This window comes from Mustela lutreola, chromosome 11 (assembly GCF_030435805.1).
Source record: "Mustela lutreola isolate mMusLut2 chromosome 11, mMusLut2.pri, whole genome shotgun sequence".
NCBI classification, from domain to species: Eukaryota; Metazoa; Chordata; class Mammalia; order Carnivora; family Mustelidae; genus Mustela; species Mustela lutreola.
This window is the reverse complement of record NC_081300.1, coordinates 28,557,959-28,568,803: the sequence shown is the minus strand read 5'-3', so window position 1 is coordinate 28,568,803 and position 10,845 is coordinate 28,557,959.

Sequence of the window (10,845 nt, the reverse complement as noted above, 5' to 3'; positions counted from 1 at the left end):
TTTTTTTAGAAAGGGTTCACTCGTGGAGTTGTAGTATAGTACAAGAATTACTTAGGACTACAGGTTCACCTTGCCACCTCCACCAGTGTTGTTCCTGAAAATGTATCTTTTTCCTTTCCACCTGGCTACCCTCTAGACCTGATTCAATCATACCTCCTTCATAGATCTAGTGCATGTCACCCCCTGCCTCCCTTAACACTTTGAGAGTTGTACTGTTCTGCTATACTCTATTCCCAAATCTTTGATCCAGAATTTTTGCACTATATTGGTAATATAAATGCATACTTTTGACCAATCGTTTCATGTAGTTTATCCCTGAAAACCTATAGGAAGAGAAAGGTACTGTATATGTTTTTCACTTTGTGGTATTTAGTCCAGATTAGGTACAGTTAAAACCTCTTGGCATTTAAATTTGACTTCTAGTGGGAACCTTAAATTTCCTGCTTTTTTAACCACACTCTGAACCTAATTAACCATCCCACTGTAATAACTATTATTATGTATCAATATAGACAAACTTTTATTATCCCCATGTATCACAAACAAGAAACTGAGGTTTAGCAAGTTTACTTACCTAAAGCCACTTATAGCTCATGGGAATGTGTTCTTTCAGTGCACCATTTTTTTCCTCATGAATATATAAAATAAGGGGATAAGGAAAAGAATGTGGGTGACCACACACTGTTAATTTCCAAAATAGCAACTCAGTATATTAATTACAGAGAAAAGTTCTCAACCACAGGAAAAGGTAGACTTTAGGAAAATGTCCAACACATAAAACACACTCAATAAATGGTATGTATTATTATTATAATATCTATTTTTCAATTACTATTAGCAATGATTGGGTCTCAGATAAACCTCATTGGCAATGATATTGTCACTGTGCAGAGTTATATTTACTAGTATTATTATATCAGAATCATCCGGGAAGCTATTTTGCCCTCTAAACTCACAAAACTTGCTTTCAAGGTTATATTCAAATAAATTGGGGTGAGGGAAAAAGCATAGAGATGCACAAAAACACTTTGAATAATTCCCCAGATAATTCTGGTGCATCTCCCCTGCCCATCTCCTACTAACCCTTCACACACGTACACACACACACACACACACACACGTAACCCTCCTACCACTGACTCAAGGAACCCAGAGAATTTGATCAGTACTCTATTCCTGAAGTACAATTTGATTAATAAGCATGAATTTATTCTTTGTTACTTTGTTCATATGATGGTGATAAAAGTGACTTGTCACATTCCATCATCAACACACTCTTTGGATCTGGTCCTACAATTTCTCTGGTTAGCGGCCACAGCAGTGACATTACTGTTTGCAGAGTGACTGGGGGCCTCCACATAATAAAGGAGGAATGTTGACCCAAACGAACATAGCCACATATGTCATCCACAAAATATGTGATGCAGAGTGTCCACTGGCAGTTTGATTGCTGCTTGTTTGGAAAATGTGGCAGGATTTCTTGCGGTTCTGTTGCTGAGGAGAGCATGTGAGTGTTAGCACATGTGTTATCCCAAGTGAGTGTTAGCGAAGTTTTGGGGGCAAGTCTCCCCATCATGCCTGTGTCTCTATAAACAGAAGCTCAAAAGGAATTAAGATCTCTGTTTCATGGCTCTAAAAGTGGGTATCATTTACCAAGTTACACACACAACAGCTGTGAAGGTTTTCCCCTTAAAGGAATTTTGAACTTGCAAAAGTCATTGTTCAGATCTTGGATTTCCCCAAATCTAAGCAAGTAGGAATAACTCAAGTTATTAACTCAAGTTATAACTCAAGTGGAAAATATTACAGGCTATGCTCTATGCATGCATAAGCCTTAAATCAAAGGCAGGACAGGTAACTTGGTTCTATTTGTTTACTGGAATTTCCATGAGCGCATAAGAACAATATCCCATTTATTATGCAGCTTTCTTGTTTCGAATTATGTTTAAATGCTTTTATTCATCTCACCACAGACTTGTCCGTCAGAGTTTCTATTTCTAGTGAGCCTTTAGGTACTGCATAAAGGGAAGATTTAACTATTTGTGAAAAAATGCAGGGAACCAACAATTCAGGAGAGTTATCTATACAAGTAAGTATTTAAGCATCAACATGTATTTTTATTTTAACCCTTCTTGAAAGTCTTTATTCTTGCCAACCCTTTCAAACCTATTGGATAAGTACCTGCTACAGACCTGGCAAGAAGAAGCAAGGTCTTCACAACTTATTAGGGTATGTAGATGTGTTCTTAAATAAAAAGCTCTCAACTGCTGTGCTCTGAGGTTCTTGTGTTTGGTTCAGTTTATACAGCTCTTATCTCAGACCATGATCTGTCACTTTCCCCGGGCAGCATATCTGACTATGTCAGTCCCTTCTCTATTTCTACTCTTACCACTCCCGTGAAATCCAAGCCAAACTGACTCTATAGTGGGCGTTCAAAGGGGTTCTTCTAAAAGGCAAATGCTCAAATGTGCAATTTAGATACTGGTGGAATCTATTTGGCTACTGAGAACCATTGTTTGCTTCTTTCTGATTCTACATTCTGTGTTCTGATGGTGAGTGAGATTAAAGGCACTGAAATCCCAGAGAGATGTTACTGACCTCTCTAGACTCCCTTTATTTTGCAAATACCTACTGGCTTTATGGAATTTCCACAATGACAAGACAGAAATTATCTAATAATAGCTACCATCCATGCCATGTCCACCAGCGCTAGATCTTTAACCTGAATGATTCCCCTGGATTCTCACTACTATGACTAGCGATGTTACTATGACAATCTTAAGAGAAGTGAGTGAAGTTTTAAAAACAAAGGTATTCATCCAAGAACACAGAACTTGTTAGTGGCAAAAACGAGATGTGAACTTAAATGTGGTTTGTTTCTAAGGCCTGCGTTATTTCCATTAACCTTGCTGCAGATAGTCAGTAATTGAAAACATTAAACTGTGGCTAGATTATGCCAGGATTGTATTTTCCTGTTTCTTTGCCAAATTTGTTCTAAATATTATGCTTTTAGAATATGTGGTGACCAGCCATGCTATATGTTTTTTCTTTAAGTGCCAAATGAAGTCATTACCCAGAATGTACCGAAAATATCCATAATACAGAATTTATTCTCATCAGGAAATAGAATAAAATGGCACAGGTTACTGAGGGGAATTTACAGTTCTCTTCCTCTCTCGCTCTATCAATCTCTCTCTGGGTTGTTTTGTTTTTAAATTTATTTGTGAATAGGTAATGAATTCACATGGTTCAAAAAACAAAAATTATTTTAAGAAACTATATAGAATCAGAAGTCTCACTGCCTTTCTTATTCTTCTTTGGTCCGATCTCCACCCCTACCCCCCACCAGAGGCCACTGACAAGCTTATATATCTTCCAGTCTTTAATTGGGTCTCTATAAGTATTTCATTTCTGAAAGTTAGCATAATATTCATTCTTTGTTTTTTTCAGCTAATGAACACCTTTCCATATTTCTACATAGGGAGGGCCCTCATTCTTCTCTATTTTCAGTGTATTCTATTGTATGATTATACCACTGTTCATTCACACAGTCTCCCACTGATGGACCTTTAGGGTTCTTTCCATTTGTTTATTCTTACAAGCAGTGCCGAAATGAATAACTCTGAACAAAAGTCATTTTGCACTTGTGCAAGCTTTAGGATCCATTCTTAGAAATGAAAATCTGGATCAAAAAGGGCAAACATGGGTTATTTTCGATATCTTCAACTTGCTCTCCAAAAAGTTTGTGTTCATTTCTTCTTCCTCTGTGAAAGATAGTGACTGTTTTTCCTTGCAATAGAATATAATATTAAACTTTTGGATTTTTGCCAATCTGATATGTGAAAAAATAACATCTCCGTGACATTTGCATTTCACTTATCATGAGGGATGTAAAAAATATTTTCATATATGTAAAAGATTTTTACATTTCTTTAACTGCGAACTGTGTGCTCATTTGCTTTGACCATTTTCCTATCAGGTTATTGGTCTACAGTGGGTTGCCTGGTGCTTTTTCCTAATCTGTTATTTGTCTTATGACTTTGCATGTGTAGGATTTTGTTTTGCTTTATTTTTGTTGTGTAGAGAACTCCCCCCCGCCCTTTTTTTTAACATAGTACAAAAAGATTATCAAGCCTCTCTTCATGGTTTCTGAATTTTGAGTCATAAGTTAGATGGGTTATTTTGGCACTTTAGACTGGGCTCTGGATTTGATGATTTCTAAGTTTGTGGTGTAGCATAAAGCATACTATAATAGGACATAGAAGGCTCAGGCACTAGGCCTACCTTGACATTCCTCACTGGGCCAATGTTGTCAAGCTAAGCAATCTCCTTGGGTACCAAGCTACAGAATCAACTGACAACCACCCTCTTGTTTTTTGAATGTGTAAGCAGTTTATTTGAGAAACAGAAATGGCTTCATAGTTGAATAGTCAAGTTGATTCCTATTCATTGATTAAGAACAAATAAGCCTAAGCAATTTAATTGTGCGTCAGTGTATGGTGTACACCCATACACTCAGTGGGTGTACACCATACACTGGGTGGCTTAAACAACAGAAATTTATTTTCTCACAGTTCTGGAGCTAGAAAGTCCAAGACCAAAGTGCCAGACAATTTGGCTCCTGGTGAGAGTTCTCTGCTTAACTTGAAGATGGCTCCCTTCTTAACGTGATCTCCGGCAAAAGAAGGAAGAGAGAGAGATCTCTCTTCCTCTTCTTATAAGGCCACCAATCTTACAGATTAGGGCCCTATACTTATGACCTCATTTAACCTTAGTTACCTCCTAAAAGACCTATCTTCAAAAAACAGTCCCATCAAGGGTTAGGGCTTCAAGGTATGAAGACTGGGGTACACAGTCCAGTTCATAGCAAACTGGATAAACAAATAACTCACTTTGCAATGCAGAAGCAAAATTTCTTTTGCTATGAGCCAAACACTGGTAAATCAGTTCTCCCAAGAACATCGGAATGGAAGTACCAGCACATAAGCACCAAGATGGGAATCATAAGGCCCTCTCTTAATTAACTTTTGCTTCATTTTTGTTTGGTTTCTTGAGCTGGTATATAAATGAGTAGGATGGAGAGTGGAGAATGTGTTCCCAAGAAAAGCAGCTTTAAGAGAATCTGACTAAAGCTTTGCCATGAACAGTGCTATCAGACCTGATGCCATGCACCTGCTCAGCTCTGCTCCAGGCAAAGATGCTGGAGGAGGCTGGCCCATCACCACTTCAGACTTTCTCCCTCCCCGGAAGCAGCTCACCTCCCAGCAGTCCCCAGTTCCAGAGACTCAGCTTTCAATCCATGTGACGGGCAGAAGAGCTAAATCTACAAGTACAGTAAAAATATTATGAGTCCTTCCATTGGCAAAATACAAATATAAAAATGTAACAACATACCCTTCATCCACTAATTTTATAATTCTTTTGAGACAAGCTGTAAAATTTTTTCGCCTGGTTTTATTTCTCTTTCTTTATATACACACATAATGTTTCCCATTGTATTCTTTATGTTTACAGATAGTCTCTTTGCTCCATTACTTTCCTAAATCAGATGGAAATCACTTGCAATGTTTCCAGGGCTAAACAAGAGTAAAAATGGGGAAAAGTGGCAAATTGTGCACCAGGGATGGCCCTTCGGCAGGCTGTTTTTACATGGTAGCCAGCTCTCTCCTTCTGAGGCTTGGTTGATCTGATTGATGTGAACTGATCTGATTAGATGGTGCAATGGCCAGTCGGTTGATAACTAGTTCATCAACATATATCACACTGTAATGTTCACAACCTAATTTGATCCTGACAGTTAACTGAGTAATTAAGTAGGTATTTTCACCCTCCCTTTTTTGGTAACTGTGGATGGGAGAGGTCTAGATATTTTGTATCCAAGGTAGAATTCCAGTTCATGTCTTGGGCCCCCTATCTTAATTGATTATTTTGGCTTCAGCTGTCTAGATTCAGCCTGAAGCTGGCTATAATAACATGGTTGACCAAATTATGTTCAGTCAAAAACTCATGGCCTCTGGCAGTTGCTGCAGAACAAGGAGCTTTGGGTCCAAGTAGATAGCTACACTAGTCATCTGCTCATGCGTATTTATTATCAGAATGATCTGATCAAGGTGGTCCGACAACATGTGTTTATATAGAACAAAAAGATAGTGAGGACCTGAATCAGTTAATGCTAGATTTCTGGTTGAGGTTCATACCTGCACTGAATCACTAAAACTTGGCCAAGGCTCTACTTCAATCTGTTGATGCTGGGATACTCTCCCAAGACACAAGAATGTTCTACAGTCTCTTAAATAACCAGGATTATGTTAGGGATGATGCTAAAGAAGGTGAAATAAAGGTGTCATGCTAAAGTGGGGGCATCTCAAGGAGTGAAAAGCGGGCCTAACGGGTGAAAGTGGAATGACACACATACATGTGTCACAGAGGCAAATAAAGGTGACACTAATATAAGGAAACCATGAAGAAGGCAGTAAAGCCTACAAATGATGGAACCGTACCTATGTCACTCTGTTCCTCCTCTCAACAAAAAGGTCAAGCATGGAATCATAGAAATTCAACCTTCAAAACTCCCATAGAGTGTAGTTACGATCTTTCTCATGATATTTGTCACACTATATATTTTTAGAGAATTTGAAACATACGAAGAAGAATGGAGCGTTTGTCCATATTCCTACAATCCATAATTAATCACCTATTTGGTATCTGGAGGGTCCTTTCTCCTAGGAACCAATTGGCTTATGCTGATCTTATCTTTTCTTTCTATAGGGCCCTCTGCAGAGACTCACTTGGGACCCAACTTCAAAACCCTCTCTCCCTTTAGAGAGAGGGAAAGAAGACATCTAACCATGCCAGCCTTATATCCTGCTCCTTCCCCTCAATGCTTGACATCCAGATTTCCAAACATACAGACAGCTAATCTGATAACCCCTCTGTGCCAATTAATATGCTGATTAATGATGCTACTGTGCAAATGGTCCCCTCCTTTAGTCTCTCCCGTGTGATCTATACATATCAACTGTGATATGCGTTCTGCAGAATCTGATACTTGACTCAAATAAGAATATAGGTCACTGTATAGGTCAGGAGGGAATTCTCAGGGTGAGGCGCAGAGCAGGCAATCACTTGTTGCAGCTAACACTGAATCAGCTAGTTGGCCAGAGAGTGACAAGCAGAGATTAAAGAGCCCTGAGACCCAACCCAAACTACCTATAGAGAGGGTCTGAGTAGTGCTGGGTTTAAGGTGCTTAGGAGCTGGGAGGCAAGCATTAATCAAGTTATGGAAATAGCACAACAGCTCTGGCCTTCTCTGAGCTTCACTTTTTTTGTAAGGAGGAAATGGTAACAGCTAAATTGGGTCAGATTTGCTGCAGTGGCTTGAACAAAATAACAAAGGCAAAAGCTTGCTGTGCAAAGAATTATAGGACACATGAAACCTCATGAGACCATCTACTCCATTCCTCGCCAAGCCAAGGCTTAGATGTGCCCAGAGAGACGTCTGCCTTTGCCACAATGCTAGGTTTGAAGATGATGGTCTTGAATTTTCCAGCCTCAGAACTGTGGTGAAAACTCCTGACATCATCACTGATGCTTCTGTATGTTCCTGGCTGGTAAGGTGGTGGTAGAATAAAAGGACAGCTCTACACCTGCTCCAGATGACTTCTGGTTGAGATTTGGACATTGCAACCAGGTTGGAAATGAACAATATACTAGACATGTTTTTGCCTAGACTTTAATATTTAAATTTCATAAGTATGATGAAGGCAGATATTAGTTACAGAAAGAAAACTGAATCTTAAAAATGTTAAATAGTAGCCCTGTGGTCATGCAACTAGTAAAGGATCAGAGACAAAAATTGAAATCTGGACCTACACAGCCCCAAAGAACTTTCTATTACACCAAGTTATCACTGAGATGCAAATGCATCTGGGAAATTCACAGATGTTTTTCTTTAGGTCAATCTCTATAAAGATCATATTATGCATATGATATTCACCCAAAGCCTAAAGACAACACATGGGCGGAATGGCAATTCATCATTGCCTTCAATAATCCCATCCACTCTCAGAATATCTCCCACCTTTTATTTTTTTCACTCTTTAAAATATCTGTGAGTTTAGGGGTGCCTGGGTGGCCCAATGTGTTAAGTGTCTGCCTTTGGCTCAGGTCATGATCTCAGTGCCCTGTTGAGGACCCAGTCAGGATCCTTGCTCTGTGGGGAGTCTGTTTCTCTCTCTCCCTCTGACCTTCCCCCCACTCCTATGCATGCTCTTTCTCTCTCTCTCTCTCTCAAATAAATAAATAAAATCTTTTTCAAAAAAGCAAAAAACATTTGTGAGTTTAAAGCACAAAACATAAACATTAAAGGTGGCTCAAAACACACCCCTAGTTCCCTCATCACAACGAATAACTACTAAGCCTCCACCCAAAACTTTTCAGTTTTTTGTTAAATGACAAACCCATGTCAGCCAGGGGTCTCCAGAGGCATTTCTCTGCCCTATTCAGAACTAACACTGGATCACTTCCAATAATTGTTTCTCTTCCTACCGTTGATGAAAATCAATGTGTTTCCTGAACGGTGAGGCCACATGCCTTAGTTTTATCTGAATCCAGTTTGCCCCTTCCCTTCCCCTCCCAATGTTGATTTTCCCAAGGAACCCCTCAAGAAAGAATGCTCTCAAGATGTAAGAGAAGTGCTCTGAGTTGGGAGTCCAGAGAGTGTTCCAAGAAATATTCTCACATAATTCACTTTCCCTACTAACCAGAATAGGACTGGATGGTGTTCTGTCATGCCCACTATAAGAGGTATACAGAGGAGGGATTTAACACTCTTATGTGAATAAAGGGCTGTTATTAACAGTATAAAGTGAAGTAATTAATACAATTACTAGTTTTTCCTTGGAAAACTTGAGCTCAGGGAACATAGCAGAAAATAGGAAAATATTAAATGAAGAAAGAGGCTGGGAGTGGGTGTGGAACATGAGAAGCTACAATGGGAAACCCCTGGAAGCTCTAGGTGTTCTCTGTGGTGGTTCTCATGTTGCTTAAAAATCTTATTTTCAATTCTGGCCAGAACCCTAGAGATTAACTCGTGATTTGCCCTATAAAACTTTGCCAGAAGAGATAAGTCTTCAACTAACTACTGGTTATATTTACTCTAGAACTAAAACTTTATTCTAGAAGTAAAACTAAAATTGATATTCCCCATTTGCCAATTTTAGATCCTAACCTAAAGTATAAGTATTAGGTACTCATTCAGGCACAAACTAATATTTTAACAGGAAACCTTTGGTGACAATATCTTAACAAAATTAAATCAGTCTATGAATAGTCATTTCATTTGATGAGACATATAATCTGGGCTAGGAAGGGCCCTTTAGTAATACATATTCTTCCTTGCTAAAGAACCAGTCAAAAGAAAGAAATGTATACTGACTTTGGAATTCAAGCACAACAAAACTTTACCTCTGTCTAATGTGGCCATTAAAATACGAAGTCATTATTACTATGCTATGAGCTTATTGAGGTACAGGAATATTAGCATGACATCCTGAAGAGTCCTAATTAATTAGAAGTAGGTTACCAGTGAGTAAAGGAAACCCTAAACTAACAGAAACTGCAAGACACTCATTTCTCATGTAAAATTTCAGTAGATGATTTTGGACTGGTGTAGTGCTCCAAAGTGTCAGGCTCTTTCTACCTACTTGCTTTATAGTGGGTTGTCTCAACCACATGGTCCAAGATGGCAGCATCTGTATTCTAAGAATTAGAAGAGAGAAAAGGAATGTCAGTAAAGACACTCTCTGAAATTTCGTATTCTGCTTTGGGTACCATCACATTGGCTAGAATAACTTGACTACACCTGGCTGCAAAGGAAGCTGGAAGTACAATCTTATACCCAGTGTTCATCAAAAATACTATTTTTTTTTATAAAAAATATATGTTTATAAAAAATAAAAAATTAAAAAAAAATTAAAAAAATACTATTTTTTAAAAAAATACTATTGAATAAATGTATTATTATATTGGGGACTAATGGGTGAATTGATATCAAAGCACAACTAGCAATATCTACCACAAGTCTATTAAGAATTGGGGAACAACTGGACCAGAAGCCATCATGTGTTTTCTATGTGTATGTGGGTGGGTGGGAGGGTATGCTTTTTTAATATATTTTCCATAGAATCTAGTATACACGTTTCCTCACTGAAGCACTTCCAGTTACGGACAGGACTTGTATGTGGTGAATGATATCTAGAGAAAGGTAGGAAGCTGGAAGAGCTATTACATGATAAAAATGGGAAGTATAATGGTTTTGCAGAAGATAATGGCTTCAGTGATAGGCTTCTGGGAAGCGTTGAGATTTGAAAAAGACCCATAGGAATGCTGACATTCATAGGTAGTCAGAGAAGAGTATGAAAAGACATGGGAAGCAAGATCTCCCATGGGAACAACATAAGATAAGCAATGTCATAGAAAGGAGGGTAGGTCCAGTTGGAGTCTAGCAATATCCCTGTTACAGTGTGTAGGACAAGCATATTCCATTTTTACTTTCTGCCTTTTCAAATATTTATTTATTAAAAATATTTAATTGGTGCCCAATCTGCACCTAATACCATGTTAAGGGTCATGACTCCATTTAGAACCCTTCCTCTGAAAATATGTAAACTAGTCAAGTGAGGATGTTAGGGGAATGCGTAAAATTATAAAATGTTTTGTTTATAAAATCAGGTAAAATCAAGATAGGAAAGAGCTGAGAAATATAGTCCAAAAAAATCAAAATTGATAATCTGAATTAATCAGATAAAAGAAAAGGGCTATGAGGTTAAAAATAAATAATAAAAG